This window comes from Triticum urartu, chromosome 2A, assembly GCF_056163025.1.
Source record: "Triticum urartu cultivar PI428250 chromosome 2A, HENAU_Tu73, whole genome shotgun sequence".
Classification (NCBI taxonomy): Eukaryota; Viridiplantae; Streptophyta; class Magnoliopsida; order Poales; family Poaceae; genus Triticum; species Triticum urartu.
The window spans coordinates 128,159,339-128,183,471 of record NC_141874.1 but is presented as its reverse complement, the minus strand read 5'-3'; positions in this window follow the sequence as shown (position 1 = coordinate 128,183,471).

Here is a 24,133-nt window from a genome sequence, read left to right as displayed (position 1 = left end):
TGGTTTGATACAACACTTATTGTCACATCCCTAGTTCTGGTATGTCCTAGGCTTGCTTGTGCATCATGTTTAATCTTTCAAATAAATTTGAAATGGGGAAAGTTGCAAACCCTAGCACCAAAGTTTTTCCAATAGGTTCAACTTTAAAATGGATTTTCAATGAACCCAAAATGCTCTTCAAAAATGTTCATGCTCTTTGGATAATGTTGAGAACAACAACCAGAGGTGATGCACATTTTTGCTACACATTTTGGATTTTTGAATCAATGCATAAATATTTGATTTGGAGCTGTTTAAATTATATAAATATTTTAATGGCTCCAAAAATGTTGGGAATTGGTGAGGGCCTCTGGAATATTATATCTAGATGCCACAAATATTTTCAGCATTTATGGAAATGTTTTAACATTTCTTTTAGATACAAAACAAATGTCAGAAATAGAAAAAGAAAACAAGAAATAAGAAAAGACTTACCTGGCGCTCACCTGGCAGCCCATCTGGCCGGCCCAGCCCACCAGGGGCAGGGAGTTCTTCTTCCTCCCGCCAGGAGGACGCCGAGCGCGTGGCCAACGCGCGCCGGCGCACGCCCGGCCACCTCCTGCTTCCCGCCGCTACCTCGACGCTCTGGAGATGCCACGCGACCCCCTGGAGCCGTATGGATCCCCCACACCTCCTCTCCCCTCCTCAGTCTCGCTCTCCCCCTCTGTCCCGAGCGCACCGGAGAGCACCGCCGTGCGCCACCGCGGCCATCGCCTCTCCCTCGTTCCCTTAAGCAGTCCAGAAGATCCGCCTCGTCGCCCTAGTCCTCTCCGCCAGGCCACGCGGCGCCGGACGCCTCGAAGCATCGTCCCCGACCCCTTCATCCTCCTTGGGTCACCGGAGATTCGCCTCGCCGCCCCGCTCGCTCCGACACCTCCCCGGCCCCGCCGTCTGCACCGGAAGACTCGCCGTGAGCCACTGAATTGCTCCCCTCCGCCTTTTTCTTCACGCACGCCCCGTAGCCGCTGCCCCGCGAGCACCCAAAGCCGCCGTCCGCCATGGCCGGCGAGCTCCGTGCCCCTGAGCCCCTCTGCTCCTGCTAGTTGCTCCGGCGGGCTCCTGTTGCCCTTTAGGTGCTGCCTAGCAACCCCCCGTTCGCTCGCCTCGAGCTGCAGCACCCTGCCCGCGCATAGCCGAGCTCCGACCGCCGCCTCGAGCCCTGCTCCGGCGAGCTCCACCGTCCCCGCGATCTCCCCTATGCCCAGGTGGATGCGGTCGAGCGCAGGCTGCCGATTGGTAGTCCCCGCGCGCTTTTCCGCCGCCTGTAGCGTGTTCCGGCGAAGCACCGCCGCGCGGTTTGGTCGTCGCCGGCCGAACTCCGGTGAGGTTGATGTGGCGTCTTAATTAGCGCTAATCCCACAGCCTAATCCCCCCCCCTGAGACTGACAGTGGGCCCTAGAGCCAAGTCAAACCCTGGTCAGTGCGGGTTTGACCCGGGCTTAACCACTGTGTCGCTGACGTGTGGCCCCCACACATCAGGTTTTACCTGGTCAACCCTACTGACGCCTTTGTGACGTCACACTAACACAGGAATTGATTTTCTGGATTTTAAATAATTCAGGGAATTTTAGAAAATAGTTAAATCTTCTAAAATTCATAGTAATTCAACCGTAACTCCAAATGAAATAATTTATATATGAAAAATCATCAGAAAAATGCAAGGAATACATTTATGCCAGTTTCATGCATGAGAAACCAACTTATACTTGCTGTATAAGTGAAAACGTAATAATGGCATGTTATATACTTAATTTGGGGTTTGCATATGAACCCTTGGTTCATATGGACTTCAACCAAATTGATGCTAGATGCATTAGGGAAAATCATAGCATCTTTGAAATGTCATCTTCATGCATCATATTGTTGCATATGGTTGTTTATTGATTGACGGCACCGTCCCTTCTCGATAGGTTCTACTCCGGAAGGTGTCCCGAGTACCTGTCTGAGGAGCAGTGCTTCTTCGTGGATCTGTCAGGCAAGCAATCCCCCTTGAGCATTTCGATAAATCCCACTCTCTCGCTCCTGCTCCTTATACTACATTAGGACAACAACGATTCAACTGCTACCTTTCTACTGCGGTAGTTGAACCCATTCCTCTGCATGATCTGTCGTTGCCACAGTAAATAGTTGAAACCCACTAGCATGAGTAGGAGTTGCTTGAGCCTTGATGTGCCTACTCATCCATGCTTGATTTCTTTATGCCAGCTATGCTTAGATTTGTGTCAGGTCTGATTCATCGGGAATGAATCGGAGTGGTGAACATGTCCTATCGATAAAGGCTAAGTGTGTGAACACGTTTTGGTAAAGGTAGCGATGAGAGGCCATGTAGGAGTACATGGTGGGTTGTCTCATTGGAACCGTCCCTAAGCACTGAGTTCTGTGTATGTTATCCAAGTCCAGTTACTACCACACATTGGGTTCCGGTCATCCGGCCCCTCCCGGCTTATTAATCCACTTGATCTCTGTCCAGGAGTTGCAACTAGTTTCTAGCATTTGTAGGTAGTGCTACTTGTCTACCAGGTGGTGTCCGACGGGACGGGCTTGGGACATACTAGGCACCATGGCATGGTGTACCAAGTGGCACCCGGATGGTGGGCTTGGGAACCCTCCACACATCGTTTGGGGCCGTGAGCGACACCCCGGTCAGATCTCCTTGCCGATGGAACCCGAATAGGCGATAAACCTAGATGAGAGACTCGTGTGGTTAGTCAAGTCGTGGCCGACACCCTCGCCCGGCTTACGCTTGAAGGTTGCCGAGGTACATGACGTGTACAGGGATATAAGTGGCGAGAGCGTGTGTAAAGAAGTACACCCCTGCAGGGTCAATATTATCTATTCGCATAGCTGTTTTCCTCGGATATGGAAACTTGGAGGACTTATGTAGTACATAGACAACTTGAAGTGGATACTCTAAAATCCGCAAGATAAGCGTGAGTGCTATGGATGGCCTTCTCGTAGGGAGACGGGAACGGATCCATAGTGGAGTATTGATATGGTGAATATGTGGATTCGTGTGCGTCTTCTCACCCCAAAGAAGTTTCTGATACTCGTAGTATAGGTTAGCCACTGAGTCAAAGCTGGCTTGCTGCTGTTAAAACTCCACCACCCCCTTTGTTGATAATGTTGCATATGTAGATAGTTCTGATGTAAGACTTGCTGAGTACCCTCGTACTCACGTTTGCTTATTTATGTTTTGCAGTTGGTTACACTAGTGACTTCGACGAGTAGCTTGTATCCCAGCTACGATCTTGTACCCTTGGGAGGGTCGTGTTTAGTCAGGCTTCTTAGTCTTTTCCTTTTGTAGTTGTATGTACTCAGGCATGTAATGCTTCTGTTGCTTGTATGCTCTGAATGATGGGTCATGAGACCCCTGTTTGTATTGAATGCTATGTGGCTCTTCTGGGCCTTTATCTATATGAGTTTGAGTTATGTTGTGATGCCATGTTGTACAGCACATACTTGCATGTTATGCGTACGTGTAACGCGTATTTCTATGTGTGGGATTCGTCAACCTAGTTGTTTACCTCTGGTAGCCTCTCTTATGGGGAAATGTAGTCTTGTGCTTCCATGTGCCATAGTAGTCCGCTACAGCCCGGTTCACCGGAGTCCTGCTAGCCCAGCACTACTGGTTCGGAACACTTGACTGGCCGGCATGTGATTCACTTTGTTCTTGTGTCTGTCCCTTCGGGGAAACGTCACGCGGTGACATCCGGAGTCCTGCCTAGCCTGCTACAGCCCGGGTTCCCGGAGTCCTGTTAGCCCAGTGCTACAGCCCGGATTCATACGCTGTTGACCGACATGCTCGTGGTTGATTCATGTATGCCTGTCCCTGTAAGTTAGTGCCACTTTGGGTTCACGACTAGTCATGTCGGCCCGGGTTCTCTGTCATATGGATGCTAGCGACACTATCATATACGTGAGCCAAAAGGCGCAAACGGTCCCGGGCCAGGTAAGGTGGCACCCGTGGGAATACCATGCGTGAGGCCGCAAAGTGATATGAAGTGTTACATGCTAGATCGGTGTGACTTAGGATCGGGGTCCCGACACTTGTAGTAGTAGTTTATTATTCTTATACTAACGGATCTCACGAAGGCTTTGTTGAGTTTTATGTGATTGAAGTTTTCAAGTTTTGGGTTATCTTACGATGGATGAAGGAAGGATTTCAGAGCCTAAGCTTGGGGATGCCCCGGCATACCAAGCTATTATCCAAGAATGAGCAACCAACTAAGCTTGGGGATGCCCCCGAGTGGCATCCCCGCTTTCTTCCAACAACTATCAGTATTTTACTCGAGACTATATTTATATTCGTCACATGATATGTGTTTTGCTTGGAGCGTCTTGTATGATATGTGTCTTTGCTTGTTTGATTTTGTGTTCTGAGTCATCAATCCTTGCTGGAGACACCTACTTGAGAGAGCCAGATTTATGTCATGACTTGTTAGAATTGCTCTCTATGCTTCACTTAAATCTTTTATGAGCTAGGACTTGCTCTAGTGCTTCACTTATATCTTTTTTAGCACGGTGTGCTTAGTATTTTTTGAAGAAATGCTCTCTTGCTTCACTTAGATTTATTTGAGATTTAGTAAAATTTTGAAGAAATTCTCTCATGCTTCACTTAAATTATTTTGAGAGAAAGAAAATTTGGTATGCTCATGATCTTCACTTATATTTGTTTGAGCTTATGAAAACCAACACATGAAAATTAGTCCCAAAGTGATATATATCCAAGAAGGATAAAGAAAGAGAAAAATGTCATGAAGATCATTGGACAAAATAAACTTGATTCTTACTAATAGTGTTGAGATATGATGATGTGATACGTGAGTCATCTTGATGAGTAATCATGCTTTAGTAAGAATATTGGTGTTAAGGTTTGTGATTCCCTATGCACGCACAAAAGTCAATAATGATGCAATGAAATTATATCCTACTTATGGTGCATTATTCAGTGTTAATTATTCTTAATGCTTGCTTATGAGATTATTCGTTTCTTGGTTGGTCGCTTCCCAATCTTCTGCTAGCCTTCATTTTGCACTAAGTATGACCTCTGTAACATCCCAAATTTTCAATTTGGAATGTTATACATTAGATCACCATTGCATATCATATTTTATTTTGCATTTTGGTTGATCCTAGAAATCCTAAGCAACTCAAGGACCCACGGAGAGAGTTGGGGGTTTCGTTATTTTCATATTTGAGTTTTCTCAAATTTTGAGAATAGGATCATTTGATTTTATTTATTTTATCATCAATTATTTCTATTACAAAAATATGAGGGAGGGAATAAAATGACTTTCCCAAAATAAAGAAATATTGAGGATCAAATAATAAAATCAAATTTTATTTCAGAGTTTTTCGTTATTTTATTTGAATTTAGGAAAAATGTGCGTTTTTCAAGATTGCATTTAGGTCCCAAATAAATGTTCACCTTGTGCAGCTTGATTTTAGAAGCCCGTGAAAATTTATTTTGAAATCTTTGGAGTCCGTTTAGTATTTCTTTTTCTTTTTCTTCTGCGTGTAATATTTAAAAAAACGAACCGACCTACGGGCCGTGTCCGACTAGGACTCCGGCCCGCCAGGGCTTTATAAGCTGGGGCAGCCCACCCGGGGCAAACCCTAGCCCGCCGCCGCCTCAGCCCCGCACCCGCGCGCCGCCGCCGCCGACGCCGCCGCCGCCGACGCTGCCCGCCGCCGCATGCCGCCGCTGGAGCCGCCGCCGCCGCCTCGCCCGCACGCCGCCCGAGGTTCGCCTCACCTCGTAATCCGCGCCGTCGGTTTCTTTTTTAAAAAATCGTTCGGTTTTTCCGTCGGTTTTTTCGCCGGTTTGTTTTCTAGTTTCGGTTTTTTTAAATAGATCGGTTTTTCCGGTTTATTTAATTTAGCGAGCGTTCGTTGTTTTTCTTTTCTCGGATTAAATCCGCGAATTTTTCTGATCGCGATTCCTGATCCGATTTTCGTTTTAGTATAACTTTTCGCTTGTTTATCGGAATCCGGCGATTCAAGCGCCTGGAGTTTCGTCTCGAAACTCTCTATCTGTTTAACCAACTTAAACAAGATTTTGCTACTGTAAAATTTGCCCTAGATCTAGATTAGTAGAACGAAGTTGTTTTCTTTCGCCGTTTGATTTTCGTTGCTTCGTTCGATTTGATTCTTTTTGCAAACCGGAGTTCTTAAGTTGAACCTTCTGGTTAGATCTCTTATTTGAGTTTTACCTGTGCATTAGATGAGTACTTATTGTATGCTTGTTTGTTTGTCTGCGGTAGAATACCCGGAGTGCGCCGCTTGTTACTTCGAATCGCTAGGTTTCCCGGATCATCAGCAAGGCAAGTAACACTTTGATCATACCTTTCCTACTACCCAGTTTTATTGCATTAGATCAATCCTCACACATTGCATGATTAGGATCTAAATAAATTGTGGGACGGGAAGTAGTTGAGGTAGTACCTATTACCTGTTTATTACCAAACCTTTGGGAGTTACTTCTACGTTGCTTATTATGCCTTGCTAGGCTAGTAGACATGGATTGGGTGAGTGATATCCATGAAAGATGTGAGTTTGTTAATTAATGGTTTATCTAAGGTGGCAACTTAAACACACATCTGGGTGGATTGAGGCACCTGGGTATTCCAGGACTTGCCTATTTTCTTTTGGACAGCCACCCAGGCTCAAAGGGATCATGAGACTATTCATACTAGAAACTTCCGTGTGCAGCCACAAGCTATTTTGGGCTCTAGCATAGTTGACTAAGTTGTGCGAACTCTTACAGTGGTAGACTAGCAGATGTAGGGGATGTAGGTGGTAGGGTCTACCCGATCGTAAGGTGCTAGCGCTTCTGAAAGACTATGTCTCGGTCATCCGTCTTCTCAAACACCCTGTAGTGCGAGAAACCCAATGGAGGCGATCGAGTCTTGTGGGGAAAAGTGCGCAAACCTCTGCAGAGTGTAATAAACTAATGATGATTAGCCGTGTCCCCGGTTATGGACATCTTGAGTATCTAGTACCTGGATTATCATGTGAATCTCAACATGTTACTCTAAAATAATTTTGTTGGGTTTTGTTTAATGATGATGCTTAATTGGGATTGAGAATGTTGTCAACCATTCTCAATGTTTAACAACTACCATGATAGATAAATAAATTTATTCCTTTGAAGTAGGGAAAAATTGGCTTTACACAAAACTGTAAACATAGAGCTTTCCACCAGCCAAATATGCATATAGTATAGCTGTTTCATTCCATTACTCTCTATGTGTTACATTGCCAGCATATTCCATGTGCTGACCCGTTTTCGGGCTGCAACGTTAATGTTGCAGACTTTTCAGGCGATGATTAAGGAGTTTTTAGGTCGTGGTCCTATACTCAGTGATGCCGTTGGAGTTGATGGACTCACTTATCTTCTAAGCCTTCCGCTGTTATCGTTATTAGATGGCCTTAAGCCATATTTATTGTAATAAGTTCTCTATGGAGACACTCGATGTAATAAGTGTGTGATTGCTACTCTGCTATAAATCCTCCGAGTACTGTGTGGTGTCAGCATTACTGATCCAGGGATGACACCGGAGCATAGAGATCAGACTGTTTGAGGTCTGGTCGCTACAGATATGGTATCAGAGCACACACTGACTGTAGGACACGGCCACTAAGCTAAAAACCTAGATCACTATCCTCTCTTTTCTCTTCTGTCCTCTCATCTTTTCTACTCTTTAGGATAGCGGATGCAAGGAACAAGTTCACGCAACCGGATGAAGATACACCCTTTGGACGTCACTTGAAGGAAGTCACTAGATACCTGAACATAGGAGTACCAAGCTTCACCGGAACCTACAACGCCACTTTTCCTGAAGAAGAGCACTGGATGATTCAATTTCAAGTTCCAGGAAGGACGTTCATGCCAGTCACTGAGCCCATAGAGTTTTCTTTTGATGCACCAACTTGGAGTCTAGGAAAGAGCATGGTAGCTCACATCGCCATGGGACGCATTGGAGAAGTCTACCGCAATGATCTCAAGGATACTATCTACCAGATTTGTGGGCGCCGAGATGAGCACTGGGAGATGATCAGCACCAGGAAGGATAGATCAATCGCAGCTTTTATCCAGGAGTTAAACCAGCACATTCGACGACAGGAGAACCAGATGTGCACCGACATGATAGATATGAAGAAGGCTAAGACTAGAATCAAGGAACTGGAGGAAGAACTCAAGGCTACACGTGAAGATTATGAAGAGGAAATTTAAGTATTGGTGGAGAAGAATGACGACCTGATCAATAAGATTGGAATATTTATGGGAGGCCCTACGCCAGTAGATGAAGACGAAGAACCCAAGGAGATTAGCCCGGAAGACTACATCATCATCGACGGCACCGACTCGGATCCAGATAGTAGCGATGATGACTATGTCGATGAAGCTAGAGCAGATATCATGGAGTCTGCAACCGAAGAATATTTCTAGTAGACCACCTCATCAGTAGTAGTAGTAGTCCACCATGTAAATATAGTAGTCCGAGCACTTTTGCGATAGTTAGATCGAGTGTATGCCCTTGTTTGATTGAATGAAGTGAATTGTTTGCTTTTGCCTCATGTGCATATGGGTAGTGTTTTCTCTTTAGACCCCCTCTATTCTTACATCTCATCTTTTCTAAAACCCTCAGATGCCTCCGAGACGTGACCCCGGATTTGCCTTTCCACCGGAGCTCACTCAGTTGATCCAGCAGCAGAATACATTGATGCAGTTGCTAGACCAGAATCAGAATCAGGGGAACAACAACAACCCACCACCACCACCACCTGTTGATCACTTAGCCCGTTTTCTTAGGCTGAATCCGCCGGTGTTTTCCAGTAGCACTGAGCCGATAGTAGCAGATGATTGGCTCCGCAAGACAGCTAGGGAACTGACCACAGCAGGATGCACAGATGCGGAGAAGGTGAAGTTTGCCGCACATCAGCTAGAAGGACCCGCAGCATCATGGTGGGAGAATTTCACAGCCACTTTCCCAGTTGACACTGTCACATGGGACCAGTTCCAGCAGGCTTTTCGTACTGCACATGTTTCAGCAGGAGCTATGGCCATGAAGAAGTGTGAGTTTCGCAACTTGCTCCAAGGAGGACGGACAGTTGGCCAGTATGTGGAGGACTTTAGTAAGTTAGCACGTTATGCCCCAGATGACGTCGCTACGGATGCAGCTAAGCAGGAGAAGTTTCTGGAAGGACTGAATGATGAGTTGAGCATGCAGTTGATGGTACAAACCTTCAACAACTACCAGGAGTTGGTAGATCATGCTCTTATGATTGAAGGGAAGCAGCAGCAAATTGAGAATCGCAAGAGGAAGTATGGACAAGGAAAGTACACTTCAGGAGCTCAGCAGAAGCCACGTTTTACCCCTAGACCAGGAGGACATTTTCAGCATACCCATGGAGGAGGTAGCTCGCACAATCGCAATGGCACCAAGAATGGTAATGGCAATGGAGGAAGCAACGGCCAGAATCGCACCAACCCATCAACCCCAGCCAAGAAGGACCCGAGCCAAGTCACTTGCTTTAAATGTTCGAAGACCGGACATTATGCCAATGAATGCCCTGAGATACAAAATGGAAATGGCAATGGAAGCTCTGGGAAGAAGCCGAACCCTTTCAACAGGGGACAGGTGAACCACGTTAGCGTGGAGGAGGTTGAAGCTCAGCCTGATGCAGTAATAGGTAAGTTTTTGGTTAAGTCATTTACTGCACTCGTTCTTTTTGATACTGGTGCAGCACATTCATACATCTCAAGGGGATTTGTGGATAAGCATAACCTATCAACCCAAGCCCTTAGGTCACCCATGTTAGTAACCTCGCCTAGAGCAGAATATTTGGCTAATCGATGGTGTGATCGGTTACCATTAAGGATTGGTAACTATGTTTTTCCCTCAGACCTAATAGTATTGGAATCCCAAGGATTGGATGTGATATTAGGCATGGATTGGTTATCAAAGTATGAAGGGAATATTGAATGTGCTAGTAAGTCAATTTTGCTTACCACCCCAGAAGGGAGAAGGATCAAGTATGTATCCCGACATGTGCCAAAGAGGACACAAGTAAATTGCTTAACAGGAGTTGTGCAAGAGGAAGTACCAGTGGTAAGGGATTTCCCTGAAGTATTTCCAGAAGAGTTGCCAGGCATGCCACCGGATAGAGATATTGAGTTTTTGATTGAGCTATTGCCAGGCACCGGGCGAATATCAAAGAGACCATATAGGATGCCAGCAAAGGATTTGGTGGAAATTAAGAAGCAGATTAAGGAGTTACTGGATAAGGGATATATTCGCCCAAGTTCTTCGCCTTGGGGATCGCCAATACTTCTAGTGGAGAAGAAGGATGGATCGTTAAGGATGGTTGTTGATTATCGAGGATTGAATGAAGTAACAATCAAGAACAAGTACCCACTACCAATGATCAATGATCTGTTTGATCGATTGCAAGGAGCTAAGGTATTTTCCAAGATCGATCTGCGATCAGGATACCACCAGTTGAAGATTCGAGAACAGGATATTCCTAAGATAGCTTTTACCACCAGGTATGGGTTGTATGAGTATACCGTTATGTCATTTGGTCTGACTAACGCACCTGCCTATTTTATGAACATGATGAACAAAGCATTTATGGAGTTTTTGGATAAGTTCGTCGTGGTGTTCATTGATGATATCCTGGTTTACTCGAAGAATGAAGAGGAGCATAAGGAAAATTTGCGACTAGTACTTGAGAAGCTCAGAGAACATCAGTTGTATGCCAAGTTCAGCAAATGTGAGTTTTGGTTGAAGGAAGTAGGATTCCTCGGACACGTTATATCTGGAGAAGGTATAGCAGTTGATCCCACTAAAGTTGATACCGTGACCAAGTGGGAAGCACCAACTACCGTTGGAGAGATCCGGAGTTTTCTTGGACTCGCAGGATACTACCGGAGATTTATTGAGAATTTCTCAAAGATTGTGAAGCCTATGACTGAGTTGTTAAAGAAAGATACCAAGTTCATATGGACGGAGGAATGTGAGGCTAGTTTCCAGGAGTTGAATAAACGTTTGGTTACCTCACCAGTGTTGATTTTGCCAGACCAGACCAAAGATTATGAGGTGTACTATGACGCTTCACGTCGAGGACTTGGAGCAGTGCTTATGCAGGAAGGGAGAGTTGTTCCATATGCCTCAAGACAACTGAAACCTCATGAGTTGAATTATGCCACGCATGATTTGGAGTTAGCAGCCGTAGTGCATGCTTTGAAAACATGGAGGCATTTCCTCATTGGAAATCATTGTGAGGTGTACACGGATCATAAGAGTTTGAAGTACATTTTCACATAGAAGGAGTTGAATCTCAGACAAAGGAGATGGTTGGAGCTCATCAAGGATTATGATATGAGATTGCATTATCACCCCGGAAAGGCTAATGTAGTAGCTGACGCATTAAGCCGTAAGAGCCATGTCAATATGTTAATGACGGGAGAAATACCAAGTGAGTTGGCAGTAAATCTTCGTGAACTATGTTTGGAAATAGTTCCGAGAGGCTATGTAGCAGCATTGGAGATTCAGTCAACCTTGATGGATAGAATCAGGGAAGCTCAGAGGACCGATAAAGAGATTGCCGCTATAAAGGAGAAACTTAGCAAAGGAAAAGCTAAGGGATTTCGTGAGGATGAGCACGATACCCTATGGTTTGAAGACCGCGTTTACGTGCCCAATGACCCGGATATCAGGAAGTTGATACTGCAAGAGGCACACGACTCACCGTATTCAATTCACCCAGGGAATACCAAGATGTATTTGGATCTGAAGGATATTTTCTGGTGGACTGGAATGAAGAAGGATATTGCGGAGTATGTAGCAGTTTGTGATGTATGTCAGAGAGTAAAGGCAGAGCATCAGAAGCCAGCAGGATTGTTACAAGCATTGCCGATACCCGAATGGAAGTGGGATAAGTTAGGCATGGATTTTATCACGGGATTGCCCAGGACTCATTCAGGCTATGACTCGATTTGGGTTGTAGTTGATCGATTGACGAAAGTAGCTCATTTCATCCCAGTAAAGACCACTTACACCAGTGCTAAGTTGGCAAAGATATACATGACCAGGATCGTATGTTTGCATGGAGTTCCAAGGAGTATCGTATCAGATAGAGGAACCCAGTTTACCTCAAAGTTCTGGAAGCAGTTGCACGAAACTTTGGGTACCAGGCTAGAATTCAGTACAGCTTTTCATCCACAGACAGATGGATAGACCGAGAGAGTTAATCAGATTTTGGAGGATATGCTGAGAGTTTGTGCGCTAGATTACAGATCTAGTTGGGACGATAATTTGCCATATGCAGAGTTCTCTTACAACAACAGTTACCAAACCAGTTTAAAGATGGCCCCTTTCGAAGCCTTGTACGGAAGGAGGTGCAGGACACCGTTGTCGTGGGACGAAGTTGGAGACTGCCAGTTGTTTGGACCTGACTTGATTAAAGAGTCTGAACAGAAGGTGAAGTTGATTCGCGATAGGCTCAAGATAGCCCAGTCTAGGAAGAAAAGTTATGCAGATTCTAAACACAAGGAGACCATTTACGAAGTTGGAGATAGAGCTTATCTTCGAGTATCTCCACTTCGGGGAACAAAGAGTTTTGGAGTTAAAGGGAAGTTAGCGCCACGATTTGTAGGACCATATCGAGTTTTGGAGCGTATGGGAGAAGTGGCCTACAAGTTGGAATTGCCCGAAGGATTGTCAGGAGTTCATGATGTGTTCCACGTTTCTCAGTTAAAGAAGTGCCACGCGGAGATGGCTGACATACCTTTGAGAGACACAGTGCCTTTGGAAACTATTCAGTTGGATAACGATTTGACCTACGAGGAGAAACCAATTAAGATCCTTGAGTTGGCCAGCCGAGTTACCCGCAGCAAGGTTATCAAGTTTTGCAAGGTTCAGTGGAGCCACCACATGGAGGATGAAGCCACCTGGGAACGAGAGGAAGCTTTGCTCAAGGACCACCCTCACCTATTTTCTAGCCAACCCGAATCTCGAGGGCGAGATTCATCTTAAGGGGGGCAGGTTTGTAACATCCCAAATTTTCAATTTGGAATGTTATACATTAGATCATCATTGCATATCATATTTTATTTTGCATTTTGGTTGATCCTAGAAATCCTAAGCAACTCAAGGACCCACGGAGAGAGTTGGGGGTTTCATTATTTTCATATTTGAGTTTTCTCAAATTTTGAAAATAGGATCATTTGATTTTATTTATTTTATCATCAAATATTACTGTTACAAAAATATGAGAGAGGGAATAAAATGACTTTCCCAAAATAAAGAAATATTGAGGATCAAATAATAAAATCAAATAAGATTTTATTTCGGAGTTTTTCGTTATTTTATTTGAATTTAGGAAAAATGTGCATTTCTCATAATTGCATTTAGGTCCCAAATAAATGTTCACCTTGTGCGGCTTGATTTTAGAAGCCCGTGAAAATTTATTTCGGAATTTTTGGAGTCTATTTAGTATTTCTTTTTATTTTTCTTCTGCGCGTAATATTTAAAAAAAAGAACCGACCTACGGGCCGTGTCCGACTAGGACTCCGGCCCGCCAGGGCTTTATAAGCCGGGGCAGCCCACCCGGGGCAAACCCTAGCCCGCCGCCGCCTCAGCCCCGCACCCGCGCGCCGCCGCCGCCTGCTGCCGCCGCCTCGCCCGCACGCCGCCCGAGGTTCGCCTCACCTCGTAATCCGCGCCGTCGGTTTCTTTTTTTAAAAAAATCGTTCGGTTTTTTCGTCGGTTTTTTTCTAGTTTCGGTTTTTTTAAAAGATCGGTTTTTCCGGTTTACTTAATTTAGCGAGCGTTCGTTGTTTTTCTTTTTCTCGTATTAAATCCGCGATTTTTTCTTATCGCGATTCCTGACCCGATTTTCGTTTTAGTATAACTTTTCGCTTGTTTATCGGAATCCGGCGATTCAAGCGCCTGGAGTTTCGTCTCGAAACTCTCTATCCGTTTAACCAACTTAAACAAGATTTTGCTACTATAAAATTTGCCCTAGATCCAGATTAGTAGAACGAAGTTGTTTTCTTTCGTCGTTTGATTTTCGTTGCTTCGTTCGATTTGATTCTTTTTGCAAACCGGAGTTCTTAAATTGAACCTTCTGGTTAGATCTCTTATTTGAGTTTTACCTGTGCATTAGATGAGTAATTATTGTATGCTTGTTTGTTTATCTGCAGTAGAATACCCGGAGTGCGCCGCTTGTTACTTCGAATCGCTAGGTTTCCTGGATCATCAGCAAGGCAAGTAACACTTTGATCATACCTTTCCTACTACCCAGTTTTATTGCATTAGATCAATCCTCACACATTGCATGATTAGGATCTAAATAAATTGTGGGATGGGAAGTAGTTGAGGTAGTACCTATTACCTGTTTATTACCAAACCTTTGGGAGTTGCTTCTACGTTGCTTATTATGCCTTGCTAGGCTAGTAGACGTGGATTGGGTGAGTGATATCCATGACAGATGTGAGTTTGTTAATTAATGGTTTATCTAAGGTGGCAACTTAAACACACATCTGGGTGGATTGAGGCACCTGGGTATTCCAGGAGTTGCCTGTTTTCTTTTGGACCGCCACCCAGGCTCAAAGGGATCATGAGACTATTCATACTAGAAACTTCCGTGTGCAGCCACAAGCTATTATGGGCTCTAGCATAGTTGACTAAGTTGTGCAAACTCTTATAGTGGTAGACTAGCAGATGTAGGGGATGTAGGTGGTACGGTCTACCCGATCGTAAGGTGCTAGCGCTTCTGAAAGACTATGTCTCGGTCATCCATCTTCTCAAACACCCTGTAGTGCGAGAAACCCAACGAAGGCGATCGAGTCTTGTGGGGAAAAGTGCGCAAACCTCTGCAGAGTGTAATAAACTAATCATGATTAGTCGTGTCCCCAGTTATGGACATCTTGAGTATCTAGTACCTGGATTATCATGTGAATCTCAACATGTTACTCTAAAATAATTTTGTTGGGTTTTGTTTAATGATGATGCTTAATTGGGATTGAGAATGCTGTCAACCATTCTCAATGTTTAATAACTACCATGATAGATAAATAAATTTATTCCTTTGAAGTAGGGAAAAATTGGCTTTACGCAAAACTGTAAACATAGAGCTTTCCACCAGCCAAATATGCATATAGTATAGTTGTTTCATTCCATTACTCTCTATGTGTTACATTGCCAGCATATTCCATGTGCTGACCCGTTTTCGGGCTGCAACATTAATGTTGCAGACTTTTCAGACAACGATTAAGGAGTTTTTAGGTTGTGGTCCTATACTCAGTGATGCCGTTGGAGTTGATGGACTCACTTATCTTCCAAGCCTTCCGTTGTTATCGTTATTAGATGGCCTTAAGCCATATTTATTGTAATAAGTTCTCTATGGAGACACTCGATGTAATAAGTGTGTGATTGCTACTCTGCTATAAATCCTCCGAGTACTGTGTGGTGTCAGCATTACTGATCCAGGGATGACATCGGAGCACAGATATCAGACTGTTTGAGGTCTGGTCGCTACAACCTCTACTTGTGCATCCAAAATCCCTTAAACCAGTTTTGCCATGTGAGTCCACTATATCTACCTATATGCGGTATTCTTTTGCCGTGCTAAGCAAATTTGCATGTGCCATCTCTAATTTTCAAAATAAACTTCTCTTTTGTGTGTTTGTTTCGCTCATGGAGCGGTGAGGGGTGCCTAATACTTTCCATGCTAGATGTGTTATTCTCAAGACGAGTGTTTATTCACTTGTCATTGCACGAGAGTAAGGCAAAGGTATTAGGGATGCCCGGTGTCGAAATGCAAAAGTAAATGAATTTACTTTATGTTGTCAAATAATAAATTCCTTGGGAAGTGTTGGTATGGAGGGCACCCGTGGATACGGTTAGCCATGGAAAGTGAAAGTTATGGTGGAAAAAGGAATAAACTTTATTTTTTGTTTGGGAACCACCTATGATATATCTATGCATGGAAAGTATTGGGAACTCTAATTCGTTTTCGTTGGTGGGATGGATACACCTCTCAAAATGTTTTTATCTCAAGTTTTTCACTTTGAGCTCTGGCACCTCTACAAATCCCTACTTCCCTCTGCGAAGGGCCTTTCTTTTACTTTATGCAATTTTTATTTTTATTTTGAGTCTCCATCTTCTCTTATAAAAGCACCAACAAGGAGGCAATATGATCGTACTTAAGTATTGGATGTAGTTAACATTCGAGTGTGTTTCATGAATGGATCAATGTTTGAGCATGATTGGCTAGGGATAACCTACTTTAGCGTTGATATTTTGAAACACATGGTTGCTTGTTGATATGCTTGAGTATCTAAATTATTATGTCAAAACTAGACTATTGCTTTGAATCACATAAAAGTCCAAATGTCCATGCTATAAAGAAAAGAATATGATATGACTTGATGAACACCATTCCACATCAAAAATTCTGTTTTTATCACTTACCTACTCGAGGACGAGTAGGAGTTAAGCTTGGGGATGCTGAAACGTATCTATAATTTTTTATTGTTCCATGCTGTTTTATTATCAATCATGGATGTTTTATAATCATTTTATAGTCATTTTATATCATTTTTGGTACTAACCTATTTACATAGTGCCAAGTGCTAGTTGTTGTTTTTTCCATGTTTTTACATCGCAGAAAAGCAATATCAAACGGAGTCCAAATGGCACGAAACTTTACGGAGAATTTGTATGGGCCAGAAGGAACACAACGGTCCCTAGCTACGCCTGGGGGTGCCCCGAGGGAGGCACAACCCACCAGGGCACGCCAGGAGGCCCAGGCGCGCCCTGGTGAGTTGTGCCCACCTCGGGTGCCCCCCAGACCACCTCTTTGCTCTATAAATACCCCAATATTCTAGAAACCCTAGGGGAGTCGACGAAATATTCATCCAGCCGCCGCAGAGTCCAGAACCACCAGATCCAATCTAGACACCATCACGGAGGGGTTCACCACTTCCATTGGTGCCTCTCCGATGATGCATGAGTAGTTCTTTGTAGACCTTTGGGTCCGTAGTTAGTAGCTAGATGGCTTCATCTCTCTCTCTCTCTTGATTCTCAATACAATGGAGATCCAAATGATGTAACTCTTTTGCGGTGTGTTTTTTGGGATCGATGAACTTTGAGTTTATGATCAGATCTATCTTTTTATATCCATGAAAGTACTTGAGTTTCTTTGATCTCTTTTATGTGTGATCTCTTATAGCCTCGTATTTATTCTCCGATATTTTGGTTTTGTCTGGCCAACTTGATCTATTTATCTTGCAATGGGAAGAGGTGCCCGGTAGTGGGTTCGATCTTACGGTGCTTGATCCCAGTGACAGAAAGGGAACCGACACGTATGTATCATTGCTACTAAGGATAAAAAGACAAGATCTATATCTACCGCCATATAGATAAACGGATCTTGTCTACATCATGTCATCGTTCTTCTTGCATTACTTCGTTTTTCTATGAACTTAATACACTAAATGCATGTTGGATAGCGGTCGATGTGTGGAGTAATAGTAGTAGATGCAGGCAGGAGTCGGTCTACTAATCTTGGACATGATGCCTATGTAATGGTCATTGCCTGGATATCATCATAATTATTTGAGGTTCTATCAATTGCCCAACAGTAATTTGTTTACCCACTGTTTGCTATTTTTCTCGAGAGAAGCCACTAGTGAAACCTACAGCCCCCGGGTCTTGCTTCTCAAATATTTGCCTTTGCGGTCTACTTTTTATTTGCTTTTATTTTTAGATCTATTAAACCAAAAACCCAAAAATACCTTGCTGCAATTTACTTTATTTGGCCTTCGATCTATCAATATTTACAACTTTATCTCCCGTCACACGTCGTTTCTGGCGCCGTTACCCGAAAGGGATTGACAACCCCTTTAACACGTCGGGTTGCGAGGTGTTGTTATTTGTGTGCAGGGGTTGTTTACGTTGTGTTGCTTGGTTCTCCTACTGGTTCAATAACCTTGGTTTCATATCTGAGAGTAATACCTACCACCGTTGTGTTGCATCATCCCTTCCTCTTTGGGGAAATACCGATGTAGCTTCAAGCGACATCAAGTCTCTTTACTCGTTCCTTAATACATCATCCCGCAACTAACTCATTAGTAACAGTGCTTGCAAGGCTTCTTATGATGTGCATTACCGAGAGGGCCCAGAGATACCTCTCTGATACTCGGAGTGACAAATCATAATCTTGATCTATGCCAACCCAAGAAACACCTTCGAAGATACCTGTAGAGCATCTTTATAATCACCCAGTTACGTTGGGACGTTTGATAGCACACAAGGTATTCCTCCGGTGTCTGGGAGTTGCATAATCTCATAGTCAAAGGAATATGTATATGGCATGAAGAAAGCAATAGCAATAAAACTGAACGATCAATATGCTAAGCTAACGGATGGGTCTTGTCCATCACATCATTCTCCTAATGATGTGATCCTGTTCATCAAATGACAACATATGTCTATGGTTAGGAAACTTAACCATCTTTGATTAACGAGCTAGTCTAGTAGACGCTTACTAGGGACACGGTGTTTTTTCTATGTATCCACACATGTATTAAGGTTTTCGGTCAATACAATTCTAGTAGAAATAATAAACATTTATCATGATATAAGGAAATATAAAATAACAACTTTATTATTGCCTCTAGGGCATATTTCCTTCAGTACCAAGTTGTTGCCCTAACCCCAACTGTGGTGATTTTTGGTAAATAACTCGTTGAGGGAGTCACTGCCGAGACCGTTGCGGTGGCATATGATACGTCTCCAACGTATCTATAATTTTTGATTGTTCCATGCTATTATATTATCAACCTTGGATGTTTTATATGCATTTATATGCTATTTTATATGATTTTTGGGACTAACCTATTAACCTAGAGCCTAGTGCCAGTGCCCATTTCTGTTTTTTCCTTGTTTTAGAGTACCGCAGAAAAGGAAAATCAAACGGAATCCAATTGACCTGAAACTTCACGGAACTTATTTTTGGAACAGAAACAATCCAGGAGACCTGGAGTAGACGTCAGGGAAGCTTCGAGGGAGGCACGAGGCAGGGAGGCGTGCCCTACCCCCCTGGGCGCGCCCCCACCCTCGTGGCCCCCTCGTGGCTCCCCCGACCGACTTCTTTCGCCTATATATGTCCATATACCCTAAAAACATCAGGGAGCAGAATAGATCGGGAGTTCCATCACCAGAAGCCTCCGTAGCCACCGAAAACCAATCTAGACCCATTCCGGCACCCTGTCGGAGGGGGGAATCCCTCTCCAGTGGCCATCTTCATCATCTCGCCGCTCTCCATGACAAGGAGGGAGTAGTTCACCCTCGGGGCTGAGGGTATGTACCAGTAGCTATGTGTTTGATCTCTTTCTCTTGTGTTCTTGAGGTGATACGATCTTGATGTATCGCGAGCTTTGCTATTATAGTTGGATCTTATGATGTTTCTCCCCCTCTACTCTCTTGTGATGAATTGAGTTTTCCCTTTGAAGTTTCGAATTGGATTATGCCTCACATGATAGTTATTTTGTTGAGTTTGCTCCCACTATTATGAATGAGAAGAATTTTGCTTATGTGGAGATTAGTAAATTTTCTATGCTTGTAGATCATGATAAGAATGCTTTATGTGATGGTTATATTGTTGAATTCATTCATGATGCTACTGAAAATTATTATGAGGGAGGAACATATGCTTGTAGGAGTTGCAATCATATCAAGTTTCCTCTCTATGTGCTTAAAGGTTTGAAGTTATGCTTGTTTTACCTTCCTATGCAACAAGTTGTTTGCTCACAAAATCCCTATGCATAGGAAGTGGGTTAGACTTAAATGTGCTAGTCATATTCTTCATGATGCTCTCTTTATGTTTCAATTCTTATCCTTTATGTGAGCATCATTGAAATCATCATGCCTAGCTAGGGGCGTTAAACGTTAGCGCTTGTTGGGAGGCAACCCAATTTTATTTTTGTTCCTTGCTTTTTGTTCCTGTTTAGGTCCTGTTTGGGACTGCTCCACTTCACAAAAATCGGTTTTGCTCCACTAAATTCACTTTGGAGCAGTTCCATCTAGAAGTTGTAGTACTACCAAAGAGAATGTTTGGCTTCCATCTAGCTTCAGCTTCAAGAATGAGAAATTTGGTGGAAAGGATCTATTTGATTGGTTGAGGGGGAAGAAACGAAGGGGTATCCACTTACTGGTGGCAGTGGTGGGTAATTTCCACCCAACTCCAGCTTCTAGAGTTTTTTGGAGCACCCCATGAAGATCTTCATAAAAACTGGGAGTTGTACCCCAGATTCTAGTTTTTTTACGGAGCGGCATATCGTAGAGCTACCCCGTTTGGCTTGTGTTTTCTGGAGCGGAGCTGAATTTTAAGGAGCAGAGTAGTCCCAAACAGGCTCTTAGTAATAAATTAATCATCTATCCTTTGTTATGATTGTGTTTTTATGTTTTAATTAGTGTTTGCGCAAAGTAAAGCCTTTAGGATCTTCTTGGGTGATTGTTATTTGATCTTGCTGTAAAAAAATAGAAAGTATGCGCTCACGAGAATAATTTTCATTTCTTACCAGAGAGCGATAAAATACCAATTCCACTTGCAGTAGATTAATAAACAAATTTCCTAGGACTTCCTAATTTATCAGGATTTTTGGAGTTACAGAAGTATTAGGAACCTATAGATTACTACAGACTGTTCTGTTTTTGACATATTCTGTTTTCTATGCAGTGTTTGCTTATTTTGATGAATCTATGAGTAGTATCGGAGGGTATGAACCATAGAGAAGTTGGAATACAGTAGATATCACCAATATGAATTTAGAATGAGTTCACAACAGTATCTAAGTGGTGATTTATTTTCTTATACTAACGAAGCTTACGAGTTTTCTGTTAAGTTTTGTGTTGTGAAATTTTCAAGTTTTGGGTAAGGATTCGATGGACTATGGAATAAGGAGTGGCAAGAGCCTAAGACTGGGGATGCCCAAGGCACCCCAAGTTAATATTCAAGGACAACCAAGAGCCTAAGCTTGGGGATGCCCCGGAAGGCATCCCCTCTTTCGTCTTCGTTCATCGGTAACTTTACTTGGAGCTATATTTTTATTTACCACATGATATGTGTTTTGCTTGGAGCGTAATTCTATTTTATTTTGTGTTGCTTGCTGTTTGAATAAAATACCAAGATCTGAAATTATTAAATGTTAGGGAGTCTTCACATAGTTGCATAATTATTCGACTACTCATCGATCTCCACTTATATCTTTCGGAGTAGTTTGTCATTTGCTCTAGTACTTCACTTATATCTTTTATAGCACGGCGGTGTTTTTATTTTATAGAAATAGATGAACTCTCATGCTTCACTTATATTATTTTGAGAGTCCTTTAGAACAACATGGCAATAATAAAAACTTTCATATAAAGTGCATTGAATACTATGAGAAGTTTGATACTTGATGATTGTTTTGAGATATGAGGATGGTAATATTAGAGTCATGCTAGTGAGTAGTTGTGAATTTGAGAAATACTTGTGTTAAAGTTTGTGATTCCCATAGCATGCATGTATGGTGAACTGTTATGTGAAGAAGTCGGAGCATGATTTTTTTATTGATTGTCTTCCTTATGAGTGGCGGTTGGGGACGAGCGAAGGTCTTTTCCTACCAATCTATCCCCATAGGAGCATGCGCGTAGTACTTTGTTTCGATAACTAACAGATTTTTGCAATAAGTATGTGAGTTCTTTATGACTAATGTTGAGTCCATGGATTATACACACTCTCACCCTTCCACCATTGCTAACCTCTCTAATACCGCGCATCTTTCGCCGGTATCATACACCCACCATATACCTTCCTCAAAACAGCAACCATACCTACCTATTATGGCATTTCCATAGCCATTCCGAGATATATTGCCATGCAACTTTCCACCGTTCCGTTTATTATGACACGCTCCATCATTGTCATATTGCTTTGCATGATCATGTAGTTGACATCGTATTTGTGGCAAAGCCACCGTTCATAAATCATTCATACATGTCACTCATGAGTCATTACACATCCCGGTACACCGCTGGAGGCATTCATATAGAGTCATATTTTGTTCTAAGTATCGAGTTGTAATTCTTGAGTTGTAAGTAAATAAAAGTGTGATGATCATCATTATTAGAGTGTTGTCCCATGTGAGGAAAGGATGATGGAGACTATGATTCCCCCAAAAGTCGGGATGAGACTCCGGACGAAAAAAAAAGAGGCCATGAAAAAAAGAAGGCCCAAAAAAATGAGAGAAAAGAGAGAGAAGGGGCAATGATACTATCCTTTTACCACACTTGTGCTTCAAAGTAGCACCATGATCTTCATGATAGAGAGTCTCCTATGTTGTCACTTCCATATACTAGTGGGAATCTTTCATTATAGAACTTGGCTTGTATATTCCAATGATGGGCTTCCTCAAAATGCCCTAGGTCTTCGTGAGCAAGCGAGTTGGATGCACACCCACTTAGTTTCTTTTTGAGCTTTCATACACTTATAGCTCTAGTGCATCCGTTGCATGGCAATCCCTACTCACTCACATTGATATCTATTGATGGGCATCTCCATAGCCCGTTGATACGCCTAGTTGATGTGAGACTATCTTCCCCTTTTTTGTCTTCTCCACAACCACCATTCTATTCCAACTATAGTGCTATACATGGCTCATGCTCATGTATTGCGTGAAGATTGAAAAAGTTTGAGAACACCAAAAGTATGAAACAAATGTTTGGCTTGTCATCAGGGTTGTGCATGATTTAAATATTTTGTGTGGTGAAGATAGAGCATAGCCAGACTATATGATTTTGTAGGGATAGCTTTCTTTGGCCATGTTATTTTGAGAAGACATGATTGCTTTGTTAGTATGCTTGAAGTATTATTGTTTTTATGTCAATATTAAACTTTTGTCTTGAATCTTATGGATCTGAATATTCTTTCCACAATAAAGAGAATTACATGTATAAATATGTTAGGTAGCATTCCACATCAAAATTTCTGTTTTTATCATTTACCTACTCGAGGACGAGCAGGAATTAAGCTTGGGGATGCTTGATACATCTCCAACGTATCTATATTTTTTGATTGTTCCATGCTATTATATTATCAACCTTGGATGTTTTATATGCTATTATATGCTATTTTATATGATTTTTGGGACTAACCTATTAACCTAGAGCCTAGTGCCAGTTTCTGTTTTTCCTTGTTTTAGAGTATCGAAGAAAACGAAAATCAAACGGAGTCCAATTGACCTGAAACTTCACGGAACTTATTTTTGGAACGGAAGCAATCCAGGAGACTTGGAGTAGACGTCAGGGAAGCTTCGAGGGAGGCATGAGGCAGGGAGGCGCCCCCACCCTCGTGGGCCCCTCGTGGCTCCCCTGACCGACTTCTTTCGCCAATATATGTCCATATACCCTAAAAACATCAGGGAGCAGAATAGATCAGGAGTTCCGCCGCCAGAAGCCTCCGTAGCCACCGAAAACCAATCTAGACCCGTTCCGGCACCCTGCCGGAGGGGGGAATCCCTCTCCGGTGACCATCTTTATCATCCCGGCGCTCTCCATGATGAGGAGGGAGTAGTTCACCCTCGGGGCTAAGGGTATGTACTAGTAGCTATGTGTTTGATCTCTTTCTCTCGTGTTCTTGAGGTGATACGATCTTGATGTATCGCTAGCTTTGCTATTATAGTTGGATCTTATGATGTTTCTCCCCCTCTACTCTCTTGTGATGAATTGAGTTTTCCCTTTGAAGTTATCTTATCGGATTGAGTCTTTAAGGATTTGAGAACACTTGATGTATGTCTTGCACGTGCTTATCTATGGTGATAATGGGATATCATGTGATCCACTTGATGTATGTTTTGGTGATCAACTTGCGAGTTCCGTGACCTCGTGAACTTATGCATAGGGGTTGGCACACGTTTTCGTCTTGACTCTCCGGTAGAAACGTTGGGGCACTCTTTGAAGTTCTTTGTGTTGGTTGAATAGATGAATCTGAGATTGTGTGATGCATATCGTATAATCATACCCACGGATACTTGAGGTGA